The 22,683-nt window shown below is 40.7% G+C and overlaps 1 protein-coding gene across 3 annotated transcripts in view; it reads left to right on the plus strand.

Annotated features, from left to right (window-relative positions):
• The window catches only part of arhgap35a (Rho GTPase activating protein 35a), a 112,853-nt gene that overhangs the window by 14,989 nt on the left and 75,181 nt on the right, over positions 1–22,683 (plus strand). The window lies entirely within an intron of this gene.

A 22,683-nucleotide genomic window follows, 5' to 3' on the forward strand; every position in this document is an offset into this window, starting at 1 on the left:
GAGGATAAGTTAGGTCAAAAGGCCTGTTGCTCTTGATGTAGAACTCCAGTATAGAGACGAGTGAATCTGGTGAAGCACAAGATTGAGATTGAGGAGCAGAAGTAGGCCCATTGGCCCATCGAGTCTGCTCCACTATTCAAAACATGCGCTGATCTATCCTCCCACTCAGCTCCACTCCCCAGCTTGTTCTCCATAGCCCTTGATGCCTTGACTAATCAAATAATTGTCAATCTCTGCCTTAAAGACATCCAACGACCTCACTTCCATAATCGCCTGTTCCACAGACTCAGGACCCTCTGATGAAAGAAAGTTTTCTGCGTCTCAGTTTTAAATTGATGCCCTTTTATCCTGAAGTTATACCTCGTGCCCTTAACTCCCCTACCATGGGAAACATCCTTGCCACATCTACTCTGTCCAGGTCTTTCAATCAGTTGATCAGATTTATCTTTAAAATTCTGCTTCCAAGCATTGTGGGAGTGAAGCACAAGCTCGGTCTCCCACTTTTTGTCCCACCAGATGGTGTTTACTTCGACTTCTTGAGCACCTTCGCTCTGTCCTCATCAGTGATGGGGACCTCCCAGTGGCCAACTATTTTAGTTTTGCGTCCCACTCCCATACTCGCATGGCTGTCCATGGCCTCCTATACTATCCCACTGAGATCACCTGTATGGAGGAACAACTGATTTTTTAAAATCATCTGGACACTCTCCAGCCAGGTGACATTGACATCCAGTTTCTGCTAATCTTCTCTCCTTTTTTTTGCCTCCCTTCCTTTCCCCCCACTGTCTTCTTTCCCTCAGTTCTCGACCACCTTCACTTTCCTCCTCCCCCTGTTTTATGTTGCGCCCTCCCTCCCTTGTCCACCTACTGCCTCCTGGTTGCAGGACTGTGCTCCTCTTTCCTCCTCCCCCACACCATTTTATTCAGACATCTGCCCATAATTTGCTCATACTTTGGTGGAGGGTTCAAGGCCAAAACTTTGGTTCTGTATCTTTATATTTGCCATGTAAAGTGCACTGTTTGACCTGCTGAGTTTCTCCAGCATTGTTTTCACTCATTTAAGGACTCTAGCTTTGCACATTTATTTTCTGTATTCCAGTTTGTTTACATTTCTCAAGTACAATTTTTTCAGTGGAAATTCTCCATGGCTCACAGGCAAAAATATCTTGGGGTTGTATGTGATGACATTTGTGTACTCTGACAATAAACCCAAATCATATTTGAATCTAATCTTGCCTTATCACATTCCATAATCTACAGGCCTTTTTGTCTTATCACCTCCCAGCTGATGTTATTTCTACCCATTCCATCCTCAACTGAGTTCATCTGCCCATAAAACCTCTTCATCTGGATCCCTTTCTCATTCCCCAACTCCTCTCGCCTCCTTATCACCCCGTTCACTTGATTCTTGTGCAGCCTCCACTGTTTCTTTCCCTGCAGAGATGGCTACCTGTTCTGCTGAGTTCCTTCAGTAATTTTGTGGTTCACATTACAGTAAAATCCCTGGTATCTGGCACCTACTGGGATTGGTAGGTGCCAGATAAGTGAATTCCCCGGTTGCTTGAGACTGCTTGTGTGAATGGAGATTTAACAATAAGGTGCACCAATTTTAAACTTCCAGATTTCTTTTACCTATTTAATTTCTGCCTGTTGCTTGAGGCTGCTGGTTGCTTGAATTCTGGATAACCGATTTTACTATGTTGAGCTGTTTTGCCTTGATTTTGCTGTGCTGAGGGAAAGCAGATGGAAGCGTTTACATTTGTTTTAATGAATGATGCAACATTATTGTGAAATAGGTTGAAGGTTTTAAGTTGTGGGGGGAAAAAGTGATTGAAGAACTTGGTGTCTTTGTACTCTAAGCATTAGTGATTTGATTATGATTGGTCATTCGGACAAAGCTGAAACAAAATTGTGCTTGTTGGAAGAACTTCTTATTTTAAATCTTTATATCTCGAGTTTATTTTAGAGCTTTTGATAGGAATAGATTAAGGTGGGGTTGGAAAGGTAGCATCGACCAAGAATTGGTAGAGCATTCATGATGCTCTATTAAAATCCTGGCGGATGTAACCAGAACGTTTGCATTTTGTTTAATTAAAAAAAAAAATTTAGACATGCAACACGGCAACAGACCATTTTGGTCCATGAGCTGTGTGGCTTAATTTATTCCCTATTAGCCGACACTCCTGCAATGTTTGGAACAGTGGGAGGAAACCGGAGCTCCCGGAGAAAATCCACGCAGCCATGGGGAGAACGTACAAACTCCTGACAGACTGTGTGGGATTGGAACCTTGGTCCAGTCCCGATTGCTGGCATGGTAAAGGCATTGTGTTAACTGCTACGACAACAGTAAAGCAATTGATGGAAGAATAACAATTAAATAAAAATCTTTTCTATATCTGAATAGCGCTGGACTATTGCTTCGACCGACTACAGAGCAAGGTTTTGAATGGAGTCCATTAAATATCTATTCATGAGGGATGACATTGGAATAAACAGTAACTTTTCATTTTATTGCTGTTGATGGTAATGCTTGCTTATTCAGGCCATTACATTTTGTGTTGTGGTTTCGAAGAATAATGCAAACTTTGAGTCTACTGCTGTTAAATTGGTGTCTCAGTTGTGTAAGTTGTACATGAGTTTAATCAACGTGTTGACAAGGTGTATTTAATGTGGTACTGTAAATGTTCTGTTTTATTCCTTCTCTCTGAGGAATAATTTGTGGGGACTGAATGTCCTACACTACATCCAAGTGCCTATAATCCACATGTTGGTCTGGACTGTGGATGTTATTTAAATATGCTTCTGCTGTATTAATCCTTTCCTTGCCTGATGCACTCATGCAGATGTTTTACCATGGAGCATTAGATGGACCTTTGCAGGACGAACTTTAGAAAGGGTTCTTTTTTTGACCTAGCTTGTTTTTGAAATGTAACCCATCTGCTGTTGTATTTCACGGTCTTCAGTTGCCTCTCCAATTAGTGATAGGTAGTATTGAACTGCTATAACGTTATTGCCTCCCTGCTGGAATATGAGCATCCGTGGAGAAGGGAGAGCAAATTTGATTTGTTTTTAGTTTTTTGGAAGGCATCTTTGGTACTGAGGAGATAAAAAAGCAATGACTATTTGTGAGTAGCTTATGCACTTGTCTCCCATTGCATTGTGTTAACTTGATCTCTGCTTGATGGATCTTAATAACATATTACTTGGCTGAAGTTTGTAATTTGCAGTATAATGCATCTAACATGATTTTTTTCCCCTCCTGTTATTCCTCTCCTTTTTAATCTATGCCTGGGCGCACCTTGACCACGTAGTTTTATGACAACATTGCTGGAATTATGCAATGAAGCCCAAACAAAAAAGACCATCGATGGGGGTGGGCTGTAGAAGTAGTGGAATTAGATTGCCAACGAGGCATTTGATGAAAGTGAAGGTGACAGGAGCTGAAGGGGCTCTCTTTTGCTTCTCTTTCCATCGTACTGTAAGGGGCACCGAGCAAATGACTGGCAGCTCTTTGCTTTGTGGCAGGCAGAAGTTGAATTATATCCTGTATTTTACATTTTTAATGTGTTATCACATGACAATAAACGGAACCTTGAAGGTTCCAAACGAAAGACTTTATTTTTATCCCTCCTTTTTTCTACTAACTTTCTAATACTAAATTCTTAAGTTTTTACTCTCTCATTCATCCCATCCATATTTTGTGGTTCAGATAACCTCATTACGATATAACTTCCCATCAGTGTTTCTGATGTCGGCAAGCTTGATCTTTTGTTTTTAATCCTATTTTGAGCACTCGACCTGATTTTTCTTGTATCAGGAATTTTAATGCAATACACCAAACGGGGTAAAGAAATAAAACACACACTAATTCTAAAATTATTTCCATTGACTGATTTTTAAACCTTGTGGTGCACTTCAAGACTTGAATGAAGCCGAAATGCTCAGCGTTCCTTACGTTGGCAGCTCCGTTTTCAGCTAGCCTGCTCTTTCCCATCCCTCCCTGATCTATTTATTACCTCCTGTCTGTGGGACTTTATCCACTTCCGAACTTGCTGGCTTGTGTAATGGTGCATTTATACGTGCTCATTTCCCCCCCCACCCCTCCATGCATGTCTGCAAACTATTTCAGCAAAAAAAGCACACATCATTTTAAGGCAGAGACAGCTAGGTAGTTCAAGAAATGCTGTCGGTGCTGCCCCAGCAGAAATGAAGCAAGAAATTTGGCACCTTGTGGCTTGTATAATTCAGCATCTCCTTTGTAACATCATTATGCCACCAAAGGAGCTCATCCAGTGTAGTTATGAATAAGTCTGCTTGATTATGAAATATATGGCGATGTGATAGAAAATTAATGGAAACGGAAGTGTAGTTGGCAGAATTGAAACTTCGTGGTTTGATCGAAGCATTTTATTTCACATTGAGCCTTTGCAATTAAAATTGTACATCACATCTTGCACAGTGAACAGTAATATATCACCTCCATCTGGAAGTTGCTTAAGGAAAATATTAAATTGCTTAGAACAGATCAAAGCATTAGATCAGATTACCCAAAGTTTCTAGATGTGTTCTAAATTTAAAAAAAATGAGTATTAAAATCATGCAATTATTTGACTGGGTGAACTGAGGTTGGGTATTTTACATGCAAGAAATTAATTTGTATTTTTTCAGTATTTTCCAACAGAGGAGGTTGTTGTATTGGTTCCAGTGATCTGATTTTGTTTGGTTCCCCACGTCCAGCCAATCCTGTGAATCTAATTTCTTGCAAGGAATTGGCTCCTTCAATTATCTTAAGAGATTTGTGTTTGGGCCTGTGTTAAAATACAACTTATAATTTCCCCATTTTACCTTCTTATCATTTATCTGGTGGGGTTGGATCAGGGGGGGCGGGTGAGGTGAGAATCTGACTCCGTCCAGGGTAAATCGGCATTTGTCTATGCTATTTGTGCCTGCAGGCAGGATAAATTTGGATCACGGTCCGCGTGCGGCCTGCGGAGCCATAGGTTGCCCACCCCTTGGTGAGGACTTTATTCCCTGGAACGTCAAAGAATGAGGGGAGATTTGATAGAGGGGTATAGGTAGAGTAAGTGCAAGTAGGCTTTTTCCACAGAGAGAGGACGTGGGTCAGGGGTGAAAAGGGGAAAAGTTTTAGGAAGAACATTAGGGGCAACTTCTTCATGCAAAGAGTAGTGGGAGTGTGGAACGAGCTGCCAGCTGAAGTGGTGAATGTGGGCTCAATTTTCACAAAGGAAAAAAATTTGGACAGGTATATTGATGAGAGAAGTATGGACAGCTGTGGATTGAGTTCAGGTCAGTGGGGCTAGGCAGAATAAGTTCAGCACAGACTAGACGGGTGAAAGGGCTTGTTTTCTGGGCTTCTTTGGTTCTAAAGAGAGTAATCGTTCCACCCAAGTTGAGCACTTGACTGATATTTTATTCCCCCCCCTTCCCTTCACCCAGCCATCCCTCCTCTCCTTGTTCGCTGCTGACCCCTCCCTTCTCCACCTCTCACCTCCTGCCTTTGCGACACCCCCACCCCCTCTTTTGTTCGGATGCCTGCTGATATTTTTCCTATATATAAAGGACTGCTTGACCTGAATTTCTCCAGCTTTGTTTTTTTTTTGTGTTCTTGTGTCTGCTCATAGCAGGATGAGGGAAATTATCATCTTGGAACAGTCCCTCTGGATTGAGGATGCATTCCACTCTGGCCTTAGTCACCTCAGAACTAATGTGAAATGCTGACACTTCTATGGATGTTGAAGGGGCAACTTGTCAGGGTTGCCAGATGTGGTGATACACGTGCTTTTCACTGGGCTTCTGGTTGGAACACATAGACTCTTTCAGTTACCATTCAAAATGCTGCTATTTCACTGAACTGTCGTGGGACAGCAATGCCTAAGATTTGAGATGCTGGAATTTTTCATTGGGAACTTGAATCTTTTCCTCAGACAAGCTCGCAATAATTTGCTGTGATGGTGCTTGGAATAGAATGCTTACTTCAGGAGTCTTTGTCTCCCCAGATTCTGAGTGCAGGTTTCAGTATGAGGCATGTTGGCCTGTAAGGATGTGAAGACCATAAGACATGGGCACCAAGAGATTTCTTTAGAAAAGGTACAAGGACTGCCTAAAGAAATCTCTTGGTGCCTGCCACATTGACCACCGCCAGTGGGCTGATAACGCCTCAAACCGTGCATCTTGGCGCCTCACAGTTTGGCGGGCAGCAACCTCCTTTGAAGAAGACCGCAGAGCCCACCTCACTGACAAAAGGCAAAGGAGGAAAAACCCAACACCCAACCCCAACCAACCAATTTTCCCCTGCAACCGCTGCAATCGTGTCTGCCTGTCCCGCATCGGACTGGTCAGCCACAAACGAGCCTGCAGCTGACGTGGACTTTTTACCCCCTCCATAAATCTTCGTCCGCGAAGCCAAGCCAAAGAAAAAAAAAGAAAAGACATGGGAGCAGAAGTAGGCTATTCAGCCCATCGAACCTGCCCTGTCATGTCACTTAATCATGAGCTGATCCATTTTCCCCACGACAAGTCTATTTGTTTATCTTTCCGATAGATTTGGAGTATTTTACAAAGGTGTTGACCTTCCCATTGCTGTGAGTGATAACTGCATATTGTTCGGGTCTTGAGGGGAGCTAAATCACTGCTACCCTCACAGATAATGCATTGTGCTAGATTTTCAAATGACTATTTCTCATTTCACTCGATGCCATGCTGTTGTTATGAAGATGGTGGTGAATTTCTTTTCTCAGTGGGAGTCTAGGCAAGGCCAACCAGGAGTTCGTCACCCTTGCACACACAAAGCCTGTTCACACTCATTTTCTGATTGCTTGTACAGTACTCCCCGACTTGCAACCTATGTGACTAACGTCCATCATGGCTGAAATTAAAAAAAAAAAAGAAAAAATATAAAACTTGTCTATTAACGTGAAAATTGGGCCTATCTATGGTGGTGTCCTCTCACGGGTGCGGGCCCTAGTGACCTCCATGTTGAGATATTTCACCACATTCTAACTCCTTGGGGTCCCATTTTTTTTTCTGATTCTGTTGCTCAATATTCTGGCGGTCAGGCAGATTTTAGAGGCCAATAGACTCTGCATTAACAGAAAGAATGAGAAGGATTTGGAGGTGGAGAATGGAAGGAAATTGATCGTTTTACTCCAGTATCACAGGTAGGGCAATTTCAACATGTGTCCATTCTGAGATACCACCGGTCACCCAGAACAGAAATACAGGATCAGGGAGTACCTCCGCTCTAGCATGAGGAAATATCAAAAGAAAACATTTTTAAATGTGCTTTGTCTGGCACTGACCTCTTGTATCTGAGTCATTACAAGATTAAAAATTCTCCATTTGATAAAGCATTTCTTTGTAATGCATTTTAAGTACTTTGTCCCCTCTGAGATAAGAAGTGTCACTCTTGTTCCCTCTGGCAGTTCTAAAGCTTTAAAAATAATTTTCACAACCTTGTAGCCTGTTGATATGGCAAGATTTGGAATAATTTATTTAAAAGGATGTCTTTTACAGGTAGACCCCAACTGACGATGGGGTTCAGTTCTCGGACTTGCATCTTAAGTAGAAATTATTGTAAGTCGGGGTCCGCTTGTGCAGGTAGCACCCTATAGTGTCCCTGCCGGGAGGCTGACGTCCCCGCTGCTGGGAGTTTGAGGTGGTGCTGGTAACTCGGGGCAGCGGTTTCACCTCGCAGCCTACGTTGTGATTTGGAATGCGTGCGCAGATTGCCATTGCTTTCTCCCTCCCCAGCGATGGCAATCTGTGCATGCATTCCAAATGACCTTTTTTTTTGTAGTGGGAAGCGATCTGCTTGCACTGATTGGACAGAAGCATTTCCTTCAGAGAAGGGAAAGCAACCACATTGATACAGGCCGACCCCGACTTTATTCAAAACGGATTCTGACTATTGTAACTTAGAAATATCGTAAGTTGCAACACCGTAAGTCGGAATCTATCTGTAATCAGTTATTGAGTGTTGATCCTGTATTTCTGGTCCACTTTAAGGCATTTGCCAGAATGAGTGCATGATGCATTGCTGCTTTACTAAGCACATCTCCTATCTTAATGGTGTATCAACTGCTTTGAAAACTGATTTTTTTTTCCCATTTCAGTGCAATTTTAAGCTTAAAAACTCACTGTACATATTGTGTAATAGTCGAATTTTGTGGACTAACTTTTAAGGTAAAATTTAAGGGGTCGACTATCACATGGCATACTATTGAGTTCGGATGTGCAGGCGGCCTTGACCTGGTGTAAGTCCACGTCTGGGCCACTGGGAGCTCGGATGGGCAGATGGCTGGAACGTAGGTGAGAGTCCATGGTTGGGGCATCTGGAGCTCGGAGAGGTTTGCATCTGGGGTAAAATATGTTGGGGGGGGGGGTTGGAGATTTGACTTTTGCACAGTGTCGACTATTACACATGGACAAGTGGTAATTGACCTATTCTGTTTTTTGTTGTTGTTGTTGAGGCTGGAGATAAAGTGGTACATCTGATATTTGTCTTGCTCCCTCAGGCTGTCTTTCCTCATGTATTCTGATTCCCCCAACTGTAAATTGTATGCACTGATGCAAATTGAGTATGGAATTCATTTTGCTGTGATTTGTGTTCCAATAACCTTTGGCCACTTAAGGTTGAGATGTACACTTTAAGCTTGGCCATTTAGTTAATTGCCATCAGGGCACTAATGAAACATGACCAAATTAGCAGATGGGATCTTGGGTGAGTAAGAACTGGAGTGGCTTTTATCTTAGAATACACTAAGCACTTCTTGGGTGTCAAAAATTTCATAATTAAGGTTGCTGCAAAATAACCTTTGCTTCAAGCTTGTTTTGCATTTGTGTTGAAAGGGATTAGTTGCATGCCATCTGGAATATAAATGCAAAAGAAAAAAAGATGCTATTATTATTTTTATAATAACTGGAAAATTAACATTACATTCACCATTTCAGGGCGGCACGGTTAGTGTAGCAGTTAGCACAATGTTGTTACGGTGTCAGTGATCAGGACCAGTGTTCAAATCCCATGCTGTTTGTAAGGAGTTTATATGTTCTCCTTGTGTCTGCATGGGTTTCCTCTGGGCGCTCTTGATTTTCTCCCACCCTTCAAAATGTTCAGAGAGTTGTAGGTCAGTTGGGTGTAATTGGATGGCACGAGTTCATGGGCATAAAGGGCCTGTGAACGTGGTGCATATCAAAATTTTTAAAAAAAGTATAAATTCCTAAATTTGGAAGTTATTGGGACAGTTGAATTTCCACTTCGGTCGCATGTACAAAGAATATGATATAAACAATTGCAGGGCCCTTTGTTACACTTGAAACCATTAGCGCAACAAATAAGTTGTACAGCTTACATTTTTGAAAGAAAACAATGTGAGACCTCGTTGAAATTGTAAAATAAGAATAAAGCCTGGTATGCTCACATCTTGTAATTTTGCACTCGCTGCTGTAAATATTGCATTTGTAACTCCCATGGTCTGGCGTGTTTTGAACCTGCCAGCGTTGGTACAAACTCCTTACAGACAGCACGGGACTCGAGTCTGAAAGGAGTTTGTATTAACGGTGGCGGATTCAACTTTTACAGCACCAATGATGGTATTAGACCCCCATGCTCCCTTTAAGGTGTTTATAGTAATGTCCTGTTCGCTTGCACTGTGAAGGCGTTGCGCTAATCACGAGAATAACTGCTGCCCCACAGTTACTTTTTCAGGTTTTAAGCTTTGTTTACATAGGGGGTTTTCTAGCATTTTATGTGGTCGGAAACATCCCGATGTTGCCGGATTAAAGAGGTTCAACTTGTACTTCAGTGTTTTCAATAAATTAATCAAGAAGCTTTATGTGGAATAGAATTGCTTTAAGTTTGTATGTTTCTTATTAATGTTCAGTATTACTGGGATTTATTGCTCATTCTTTTTAGAAAAGGGCTTTCAAGATGCTCTCAGTACTTTTGAATAGATTTTAGATTTATTGTCAGAGTACATTAATGACAGCACATACAACCCTGAGATTCTTCTTGCAAATGAGGCAGAGTTATCCTTTATTGGAAGTACAAAAAAACTTTACACAAAGTATCCATGTAAACAAACTGTGTAATACAGAGAGGAAAAAAAAATGCACAATTAAGATTACTTCAGAGTCCCAGATTGAGTTTGTCGTTGTGGAGTCTGATGGTGGAGAGGGAGCAGCTGTTCCTGAACCTGGTCATGAGAGTCTTGTGGAACCTCTGCCTCTTTTCAGCAAAGATCAGAGCATGTGCTGGGTGGTGTGGATCCTTGATGATCGCTACTGCCCTCCATGTGGATGTTCTTGAAGGGGGGGGGAGGTTTTTGCCTGTGTCCTGGGCTGTGTCTGTTGCCTTTTTCAGGGCTTTACGCTCGGAGGTATGGTTAGGGTGTTTCACCTGTGGCACTGTGCGACTTGCATCCAGGTGGTGTGGTGTTCCTGTGCACTTCCTACCCTGCTCATCTTGATGGTAGAGGTCTTGGCTTGACGTGCTGCTATCTGAGTACCACTAGTTTGTAATTGAATTGCATTTGTAACAGTGTGCATTGCAGTCATTATTAGCATTTAGTGGAGGGATGAATGGGGTCCTCTGGGCTTGTAACAACAGGCCTTCAGATGTCAAGAGATGAGCCACTTACTGGAGGATATATAGCCTCAAACGGTCTAGCCTCTTGTCGCCATTGTATTTTTTTTGGATGGTACAGTTGAGTTTTATGGAGTGTAATATATTAGAGATGGTTTTTAACAGGCACTTTTGTGGTTTGAATGTTATTTGCCATTTGCCAGCTTGTACCAAAGTATTGCCAACAACTACAGATGGTGACCTCCTAAAAATAAAACAATAAATTTTGAAAATACTCATTGCTGCAGTTTGCCGAGATCTACATTTCCTCACAAATGCCAAGTTTTCAGGCTGCCATATCTGTTTTCATTTATCTCTTTCAACATGTTTGGCATACCATGCAACACCAATTCAAGGATGATCCAGTCGTCCCTTCTACCAATGTCGTTGTGCATCTACCACAATATCATTAACTAGGCTCAGTTATGTGCTACAGATCCAATCTGGCAGTTTTGTCCTTCGGAAGTCGTCCAGCTCATTGGGGGTTGTGTTTTCAAGCTACTTCATGCTGGACATTGAAGCCCCCCACCCAGAGGAGATGTTTTTGTGCCTTTGCTATTTTCAGTGCCAATCTCAAGTGTTCTGTAACATGTAAGACCACTGATTCATCAGCTGAGGTAGATAGTAATCAGGAGGTAGTCTCCTTGCCCATGTTTAACCTGATGCTTTGAAACTTTGAGGAATTCTCAGCATTAACTAGATTCCAATCGTGCATCCTTCAGCTGCTTATCACTGTGCCACCACCTCTGGATGCAATGTTCCTTTGGAAAGATATTATAGGTGTCCCAAGACTTGCACCAGCAGGTTCAGGAACAGCTGCTCCACCTCCACCATCAGACTCCTCAACGTCAAACTCCATCAGGGACTCATTTAAGGACTTTTGCACTTTATGGATTTCTTTCTCTCGGTATTGCAAAGTCCGTTTGTTTACATCTGTTTATTTGTTTACATGTGTACGTTGAATACAGTTTTTTGCATCAGTGGTAATTCATGAAACTGGATCTCAGGGTTGTAAATGATGTCATATATAATCTCTGACAATAAATCTGAAATCTGATGGAGCTTGGCTCATTGTGAGGTGCAATGTTGTTTTGCATTCAATACAATTTGAATAACATAGTATTTTGAAATCTATTAAAGCAATAAAAAAATTAATAAATAGATGACACCGACATTTTTTTTGGTGGAGATTTAATGATTCACTGGAAATTAAGAGCACAGGTGAAACACTAAAGTCTTCAGATGCTGCAATTGTAGTAAAAACACAAAAATGCTGGAAGAACTCAGAAGGTCATGCAGGCTCCATTGGTGGTAAAGATATATAACCGATGTTTCAGGCCTGAGACCTTCAAGGGCCTAGGCCTGAAATGTGGGTTATGTATCTTTACCTCCATAGACGCTGCGTGACCTGCTGAGTTCCTCCAGCATTTTTGTGGTTTTTTTTAACTAAAATCACAGATTTGAGATATTTTGGTCTCCTCAGCAATCTAATATCTTTGAGCCACAAATAAAAATGTACTTGTATAACTGAGGCATCGAGGGTATTAGTAGAATTTAATACTACAGGCAAAGGCAACATCAGGATGGATTGTTTTATTTTAAATTAACTTTGTTTTCTATCCTTGGATTATGTTCTAACAATTCTATAGTTTTGAAGAAGGCTGGCAGTGATTTGGAAACTACTTTGTACGAGGGAAAGCCCCAGTTTCTTCTCAATTTGGAATTCTGGACTTGCTTTGTTTAATATTTTCTCCAATGTTTCCTGCTCTTTGGTTAATTAACGACTTGAAAGTAGAGCTATAAATACTTGTATAAACTTGCTTTCTTGATTGGAGAAAATTAAATTGAGCTACATGATAGCATTTTGGTTGGAATTCTTCTGTAACGCTGATAGATGATATCAAATAATTTGTAGTAATTAGATAATTGAAGCTACATTGGATCTAAATATCAATGTTTTGGGCTTTTGCTTGGAAGTGCTTTTAACTCTCAGAGTAAAACCGCAAAATTGTGACTGACCGGGAAGCTATTTCGTAACTTTTTAAAAAGCGTGGCCCTGAATTGTGCGCAGCTTTGTTGCTGTGGCTTCTCGTGAACGTGGGTTGTCCTTTTGCTCTCTTGAGGATGAAGCATTTTTTGGGCAAAATTTGTTCACCTTCCAGGATAGGGCTACAGTCAGAGGGATGGTCTTATGGTCAACAAATGATTTGTGTGCAAGACATTTTAAAAAGTTTCACAGGCGTACAAATTAAGAATAGATTTTTTTTAAAGAACAAGCTTTATAGCAGAGGTGCAGTATCCTCCAGGAGATTTTTTTTCTTCAGTGAGTGTTGTATTTTGATGACTTGGCAATGGCCTGCTATCTATAAATTCAGAATCTGATTATACAAAGGACAATCAGAATTTGTCATGAGCATTTCATAACATTCATTGTTTTGCAACAGCATCACGGTGCAAACTTTATTTAAATAACCTTGCCAATAAATAAAAAATAATGCAAAAAAAAACTGCAGTGATAAAGAACAAAAGGCCAAGAAAATTGAGGGCAGGGAGATGATGACGTTTTGGTCATCTAGCAGCTTTATGGGCAATTGTCTGTTTTTAATCATTAGTAAAATTAATTGCTTTACTTGTAAGTAGCATTCATTTCTCTGTTATTTCAGTACGAATGCCATAAAGGAGCCAAACCGGTTTTCCCTCCATTGCATCTGCTTTGTTTTTAACAATGTTCTTTGGATGTGGACAATGCTAGGGCTTGATGGGAGTTGCAGCAATTATTTACAATAAAGTGAACTCCAGTCGGCATTGATGCATTTCAATATTTTTTTTTTATGATACTAGCTTGCAAATTGCCAGGTTTAGTGAGTTATTTCACAACTTTGGCATTTCATCTTGTCATCTTTTGCACTGACCCTGTTGTGGATACACTCTCTAAAACAATGCAGTCGATGGCCATAAACAAGTCCCAGGCGGCATTCTTTCATTCAGAAATGGAAAAATGAGTTACGGTGATTTGTTGCTATTCCAAATTAGATTACCCAGAGTCAAAATAAATTTACTTCCAGTGGGTTTGGCTCACTGTTGTTTTTTAAGATTTTATTTACAAATTTTCAAGTCAAACAGTGCAAAGGACAAAATAAGTTTCTGAAAAAAAAGTAATATTTATTCATAGCTGTTACATGTCTAACTATAATTAAATGTACCCCACCTCCCACTGAGAAAAAGTAAGAAAATTAGAAAAAAAAGCAAGAAAACAGGTAATTCAAGAATAGACTAAAAAAGAGGAAAAAATGAGGTTGTCAGGTATGCACTGTTCACCTTCTGGGGCTAGCTTTTCTAGATCCATAGGAGGGTACAGACGGGGTGCTCTGAAGCTGGTGGGGTGGGGGGGGGGAGAAATAAAGACTCAAAACTATTTGCCATAAATACTGCTGCCAAATGTTGATTTTTAAAAACATCACTTTTTTTTCCTCAAACTATAAGTGATTTTTCTCAAGAGAAACACAACTTTACATTTCCGCATTCCATCATGCCATTCCTAGATGGGGATCAGACTTTCAGGTAACTGCTCTAAATTTCCTGGCCACTGCCAATGCGATCTTTACAAATTGGGTTTGAAATTTGGACAACGCCATTATAGGTCTTATACCCGTAAAGCAATTCTGGGTTTTGTGAAAAATGTTTGCCTATAATTTGTTCTAGGAAATTCCCTAGATCTACCCAGAAGGGTCTCACCTTGGAAGATGACCAGGTTGAATGTAGAAAGGTTCCCACCTCTGTGCCGCATCTAAAACATTGGTCTGAAATTTCTGATTTAAGTGTTTAATTTTTGCAGTGTGAGATGTAACTGAAGCAAGAAATTGTACTGTAACAGTCTATATCTAACATTAACTGCCTTGACATAGATTGGACCAGCACTGTTCTCCTATTACGTCCAAGTCTGATTCCCACCTCTGTCTTGACTAATGTAACTCCCTTTTTTTTAGGAGTTCTTTGCTTGAAATAGGAAATACCCTGTTGAAATAAATAAATTTCTTTATAATCCCCCTTCAAATCAGAATCTCCAAATCACTATACTTTGGTCAAGCCATTGATGGACCTAATTTGACCCTTAAATAAGATCTCAGTTGAAAATAGCGGAGAAAATAATTAATAAGCCATACCTATATTTTAACTGATTGAATGACACAAGTTGCCCCTGTTCATAAGTCTTCGATGCACCTGATCCCTTTCTGATACCAAGTGTCTAGGATTTTGTTATCCAGTATTGATAATTTTAATCTATTTTGAGTCAGGGGCTTTTTTGGTGATAACCCCACCTTAATTCCAATCTGCTGATTTATGAATGACTGTTGTTGAATTAAAATTTATTCTGGCACGCCCAGTGAAGTTTGGAAAATGATTTTTTTTTGTATAATAGCGGGGGTAAGGTATTGGTGAAATCTGAAATACAAAATTGGTTTGAGTAGGATCATAAAAATGGCTGGTTTGGACTTACTGGGCTAAAGACCCCTATCTCTGCTGCATCAAGTTTAATATTGGGACCCTCACTTAAAATTACTGCTACATTTAACTCGATAACAAGGCCTGGCATTTTATTTTTGGGATGCCCGAGTTTTCAACCCCTTTAGTTTTTGGTCACAAGTAGAAATTCAGCTGCAGCAAGCAAAATGTTTGGCACGTCTATACATTGTGCAATGTATATGACAATAAATATCATTTGTATATAAAAAAAACTATATAATGCCCGTGCAACAGCAACTCTCCACCCCCTTTCCTCTCCATTCACAGAGCCATCCCCCCTCCCTCTGCTGGTGTGCCCTCCCTTATCCACCTATTACCTCCTGCTTGTGTCTCTGCTCCTCCTTCCCCTTCACCCCCCCCCCCCCCAACCATTTTGCTCATATCAAAAGGTTGGTGATGTATCTTTATCGCTGCCTGCATAAAGTACTCGATTTGACCTGCTGAGTTTCTCCAGCTTTTGTGGTTTTTTTTTACTTAAAGACCTTGATCATGGAAGTTGACTTTATATTTGATATAAACCTAGTTTACTAATGCTCATGGTTGAAATTATCAAAAAAAATCTTGTTTGTGAAATTAAGAACAAAAGATTTGAATGTGTATTCATTTTCATTAGTTTATATTGAGGGGAAACGTTAATATTTTAAATTTAAACATGCAACACTGTAATGGGTCCTTCCGGCTCACGGCTCTGTACTGCCCAATTGACCTACAATATGTCTTGAAGGGTGGGAGGAAACCGGAGAACCCACACAGGCACAGGGAGAATGTACAAACTCCTTGCAGACAGCGCTAGATCCGAACCATGGTCGCTGGTGCTGTAACAGCATTGCGCTAACCTTTTCCGTGTAACCGTGGATGTATACTTTCAGAACGTACACTTCACCTAATTTTCTACACAGAGATTTACCTGTATAGGTACTAACATTTATTCATCAAAGAAATTCCTGAATTTTAATTTTCACTTTCAATATTTGTAGTTTTATTTTTAGCATCCCCGTATGTGTCACTCATCAGGTGAGGATTCTGAGCTACTTAATGATAGTTACAGCTATGTCTTGATGGCTGTGACAGGAGCAATTTGAAGTGATAAATTAAGAATGTGACATGAAAAGGAAATTGGCTTTAAGTGCAATTTTTCATACACTAACTCACTCCAGTGAGAATACTTGACGACATGCAGCCTGGTTCTGAAAGGCTGCCAATTTTTTTCCCTTTGTGTGAAGCAGTATTGTGCTTTTTTTTTGCAGTTATGATAGACCCAAGATCTAATTTTTTTAGGGGATTGTTTCTCTTGATCTTCTCCTTCAAAGTGCCCATTTTTCCTATGCAGTCAGAATTTATTGTCACGAACGAGTCATGAAATTCGGTGTTTGGCGGCAACGTCATAGTTGAAACATTCATATTATAACAATCTTACAATGTTACTAATTAAAAAGAATTAACGGTGCACGAAAAGTAAGGCAGTGTCTTTGGTTCATTGATTATTCAGGAATCTGATGGAGGAGGGGAAGAAACCGTCCCTGCGCCGCTGGGTGCTCGTCTTTACCTTTTTCCTGATGGTAGCGGGGATGGGGTCTTTGAAGATGGAGACTGCTTTTTGTTTTTAAAGACACCGCCTCAAGTAGATGTCCTCAATCTGATGTTGCAGGCTGAGTTAACAACCCTCTGGAGTTTATTCTTGTCCTGAGAGTTGGCGCCTCCATCCTAGGCAGTGATGCAACCAGCCAGAATGCTCTCCACAGTCCACCTGTAGAAGTTTATGGCATGTCACCAAGTTCCCTTTGTTCTAAAACAACTTTAGATTCTGATTTATTCTCAGAGTACATATACATATCACATACACCCCTGAGATTCTTTGATTTATTCTCAGAGTACATACACATCACATACACCCCTGAGATTCTTTGATTTATTCTCAGAGTACATACACATCACATACACCCCTGAGATTCTTTGATTTATTCTCAGAGTACATACACATCACATACACCCCTGAGATTCTTTAATTCTTGTTAATTTAATTTAACAAACTTTAATTCTGGCCTCTTCTGAATTAGATGGACAATGCTGACCTTTCCATTCTTCCCCCCTCCCTCCTTCAGAAGAAAGCACACTGCACATTAACACCTTGCGTTTAAGCTGGGGAAAGTAATTTTGTGGGGAATTTTGAGTGATGGCTTTTGTCTGTTTGTGCCTGTAATTTATTTTTTGTTGCTGAATAGCTGCTGTTCAAATATCAAGTTATTCCATTTGAAGAATGGGAGTAAGTGCATTTCCCCTGTCACTGAAGAGACCCTGTAGTCAGGAGTAATTTATCATGTATACAGGCTGTCTGAGCACTTGCGTGGCATAATTGAGTTCTTTATATTGATCCATGAAACTATTAATGCTTCTCTGATGTAATTTCTTTGCTATGCAACAGGGACAATGGGTTTGGTGAATTACTTCTTTACAAGTAGCCTTCCATTGTTAATATTGGTGTTTGGTCCTTATGCTAGTGAGGCCCACAGGATTAATCTAATCATAATTAGACACTGTGTAACTGAAATGTTAAACGAACAGCGGGTTCTACTTGAATGCGGGATTTCTCTGAAATGTGAGAATTAAACTCGCCTTGTGTCCCCTGATTGGTGATTAATAGCATAACTGGTGTAAGCCGTACAGGCAAGGATATTTTGGGTTTATTTCCAAATGATGCTGAGTAAGTTATCTCTGCCGTGCAGCTTGGGGCAACTGTGCACTTATCATTAGGCTCACTGTATCTTTTCGCAGCCACCTGGTTTGGTCAACTCTGTTCTGTAACACGATGGAAGGATGGAAAGAGTTGATCTTGGTAAAGGGAAAGTTAAGTTGTATATGAAAATAAATGGTCGTTCTTGGTTTTCCAGTCCTCATAACATCCCAGATGCAACGTGTTTGATCAGAGTCGGCTGGAGGCCATAATTTGATTACAGAATTGTAACATAATTTTTAAGGGCTTTGGAGAGATTTCCATGTGGGGGGAGTGACAAGCCCAATAAAATAAAAACACCATGCTGGAGAAATTCAGGAGGCCAAACCGTATTCTTTGGCTTGGCTTGGTGGACGAAGATTTATGGAGGGGTAGGTCCACGTCTGCTGCAGGCTCGTTGGTGACTGACAAGTCCGATGCGGGACAGGCAGGCACGGTTGCAGGGAAAATTGGTGGGTTGGGGTGTTGGGTTTTTCCTCCTTTGTCTTTGTCTCCTTTGCCAAACCGTATATAGCAAGGATAAAGATACCTAACCAACCTTTTGGGTTTGAACCCTTCAAGATATGAGCAAAATGTAGGCAAGGAGGTGCACAGACCCACAGGCAAGAGGTAATAAAGGAGGGAGGGCACACCAGCAAGCAAGGGGAGGGGGGGGGGCTCTGTGAATGAAGAGGGAGTGGAGGGCTGGAGGAAAGCAGACAGGAAAGGGATGGGGATGAGAGGGAGAGAGAAAGGGGAGTCTGTTAGCAGAAACTGGAGAAGTCGATGTTAATGGTATTTGGTGAGTTCCCTCCCTTATCCACTTGCTACCTCTTGCCTTTGAAAACGTGCTCCTCCCTCTTTATTTTGGTTTTTACTTTAACCATGGTGTCTGCAGACTTTCGTGTTTTACTTCTACCTTGAGCCAATAAAATTTTTTTACTGTAGTAAAAATACTTCCACTTTGAACAAATGTCTTGATAAGTGGAGAAGTTGTCGCCATTATTTAATTTGTGAGGTCAATATCATAACATATTAATAATTATTGTGCAGATTGCTAATAGGAGATAACATGTTGATGGATTTGGGAGATTGATCAAAGTTTTAAATTTAGTTGAAAATTCTTGAGTTTCATGTCAGGTTGGGAAATAGGTCATGGTGACAAATGGAGGCTTGATTTTTTTTTCTCTCTGTAGAAGACATGAAAAAATCCGAGGGCATGGATGTGAATGCACAAATCAAAATGCAGGATTGTACCTTTCTTATCCAGCGCTCTGTGGTCCGGCAACTCCCGTGGTCATTAGTTTAAAAACTCCTTACAGGCAGCGCGGGTCTAGAACCCAGGGGTCCTGATCGCGGGCACTAGTACCACTGTGCTAACCTGTCACCCCCCCCATAGTATTTCCTGTTTTAAACCTTGTTCTACCTTTTGATATGTTTACATTGGGGGTTAATTTTTATTTTCTGTGGTCCGGCAAAGGCCAGGTCCCAATGTGGCTGGATTAGAGGTATAATCTGTAATTTCATTATCAGTCAACAAAAACATAAGTGCAAATAGGATGGTTTTGATTCATTTCAAGAGAAGTGGAATGCAAAACTAAATAACATGTTGAAGTTGCATGGGGAATTTTATTGATAGACTATATGATACTGTTACGAGTCCAAAGGACCCTAAAATCCAGCAGTAAATAAATGATTTAATATTTCTAGAATGTGCTGGGTTTTTTTGCCTTCTACAAAAACCATTTCACCAGGTTAATTTAAAAAAAACTGAGCTGCCAGGGAAGATGAGTTGTCAGAAGAATTGTTTTTGTTCGATAGGGACGAGGATTAATTGCTTTCGGAGTACAATGGGGGCCTTGCTAGATAATGACCCTGAAATTGGAAGGCTAATTGAGCAGAGAAAATGGGGCATTCAGCCCATCAGATCTGCACTAAATTTGTTGCACTCTAATTCACCATCTATTTTCCTGTTGTGACCTTCAAGCCTCTTGCAGTTCATTGATGCTTTGCTGCTGTTCAGCTGTCATTTGCATTGTGAGAAAATACAGAAGATTTGAAATGTGATTGGAAATCAAATAAAAAAAATCATTTTAGTTTGCAATTTGAATCCTAAAACAGAAAAAAAAATGCTGTTGTTTCAAATATGTTTGGGATTCTAGCATTAAATGGTTGTCTTGAATAATACCAGTAACATTTCAGTTGCTATATCAAAAGAAGCAATTTAAGAAGTAAGGTAAGATATTGCTGGTTTCACATTCAGCTCTGATCATCAGTTTTCCAGCATGAAATTCCCTATGAATAGAAAAGAAGTGATAACAAGACCATCTTTCCCAAAAATTGAGAATAAAGGTAAATGCGCCAACATCTTGTGCTCTTACGGAATTTTACGCTGTCAAAAGTTATGGACATTCTTGCCATTGATGTGCTTCTTTGGCTTGGCTTCGCGGACCAAGATTTATGGAGGGGTAAACGTCCACGTCAGCTGCAGGCTCGTTTGTGGCTGACAAGTCCAATGCGGGACAGGCAGACACAGTTGCAGTGGTTGCAGGGGAAAGTTTGTTGGTTGGGGTTGGGTGTTGTGTTTTTCCTCCTTTGTCTTTTGTCAGTGAGGTGGGCTCTGCGGTCTTCTTCAAAGGAGGTTGCTGCCCGCCGAACTGTGAGGCGCCAAGATGCACGGTTTGAGGCGATATCAGCCCACTGGCGGTGGTCAATGTGGCAGGCACCAAGAGCTTTCTTTAGGCAGTCCTTGTACCTCTTCTTTGGTGCACCTCTGACACGATGGCCAGTGGAGAGCTCGCCATAGAACACGATCTTGGGAAGTGCTTAATTGCTCAGTAATTGTGTATAACCACCAGATATTGGAAGCCTTGGCAAATTTCTACAGGTGTGTGGTGGAAAGTGTGCTGACCTGCTGCATCATGGACTGCTGTGGGGAAGTATAGTCCCTTGAGCAGAAAGCCCTGCAAAAGGTAGTAGACACAGCCCAGGGCATCACAGTCAAAACCCTCTCAATCATTGAGAACATCTACAGGGAATGTTGCCATCGGAGAGTGGCAGCAATTCTCAAGGATCTACATCACGTGCTCTGTTCTTGCTGCTACCATTAATAAAGAGGTATGGATGCCTCAAGACTTGGACCACCAGGTTCAGGAACAACTGCTACCCCTCCACCATCAGACTCCTTAACACCAAACTCAAATCAGGGATTAATTTAAGGGGTCTTTTGTACTTCATTAATTTTTTTTATCTCTGTATTGCGCAGTCAGTTTACATTTTTTTTTACACGTGTAAATTTTTTTTTGCCCTACCAATAAGTGGCAATTCTGCCTCGCTCGCAGGAAAAAGAATCTCGAGGTTGTACGTGATGTCATTTATGTTCTCTTGACAATAAGTCTGTAAAATTGCAAATGACCTCTATAAATTCACAGGTGAAGTGTTGCTTCACTTGGAAGCATTGTTTGGGGTCCTGAATGATGGTGTTGGTACAAGTGCAGCACACGCAGTCACAGGCACAAGTACCGAGGAGCGATTGGTGGGAAGGGACGAGGGGATTGCGGCGAGAGCAACACGGTGCACGTGGATGATGGAAGGGGATTAGTTATAGGATTTCCTGAACCTGATCACTTTCTTGTGGTGTGTGAATAATCTTGGCTTAATTACAGTAAAAACCCCTGGTATCTGGCATCTATGGGGATTAATAGATGGCAGATAAGTGATTTTTTCAGTTGCTTGAGATTATGTTCTGCATGATTGCCAAACTAACGGCGAGCCCTGCCGTTTTTAAACCTCCGTGTGTATATATATTTTTAAACCTATTTTTGCCGGTTGCTTGAATTACAGATAACAGGCTTTGCTCTGTTTTGGCAAAATATTCTCCAGAATGTGACAGCTAAGATTTGAGTGCTGTTATTGGTCACTTGGATCTGAAACGACTGAAGTGTACGTGTCCTATTACTTTGTGCAGATTTAACAATTGGGAAAGAGAGAATAAAATTGTTGAAGACATTTTTTTTGGAATTTTTTTTAGAAGACATGTTCAATATGATTGTGAAGCATCTTGGAAAACAGTATGCTAAGTTTGAAACGGGCATAATATTTAACTTGGGGCAGAGGATCAGCATTATCAAACTTTTGGTCATGTGTCTCACCATTATTAGACTCCAAGGATAGAGGAAGATATCTTACTGTTCTCATATTTGTCTGATTAATAGATTAAAATTAATAAATACTGTTAAATGTAAGTTAATAATTACTGTTAAAGGGACATATTAAAGTTGTGAAATGTTGAAACTTGAAGCCTAAATGAGAATGCTGGAAATGTCCAGCAGAGGAGGGAGTGCCTGTGGCCGTTTCTGATAAGAGCAGAAAAAGCATATGAGAAATTGTAGAATTTGGTGCAAAATCCTTCAGGTTTTGGTGAAGATTATTCAACTTTGTTAGAACCATACAGGAGACAACAGACAGATAGGTCATGGTTGGGAGTAGGCTGCAACTTCTTGGCAACAACTGAAAGTTTGGTCTGAATGGAGGTGCTCAATAAAGCTGTCTCCCAATCTGCTTTTGGTGTCTGCAAAGTAGAGACCACTGCATTTTGAGCACCAAATAATATATATATTGGCAAATGTATTGTCTGCTTTGGATAACTGCATGGAAGAAATCAAATGGCTTCACCATATCAGAGGTGTTCCCTTTGTCTAATTCACTGCTTACCCCATCTCCAACTTAAAACTAACTTGTTTTCCACTTTCCCAGTTCAAATGAAGCATCAACTCTGCTTCTCAATCCTGACATGGTCATTGTTTCC

The sequence above is a fragment of the Narcine bancroftii genome, chromosome 13 (assembly GCF_036971445.1).
Source record: "Narcine bancroftii isolate sNarBan1 chromosome 13, sNarBan1.hap1, whole genome shotgun sequence".
Taxonomy (NCBI): Eukaryota; Metazoa; Chordata; class Chondrichthyes; order Torpediniformes; family Narcinidae; genus Narcine; species Narcine bancroftii.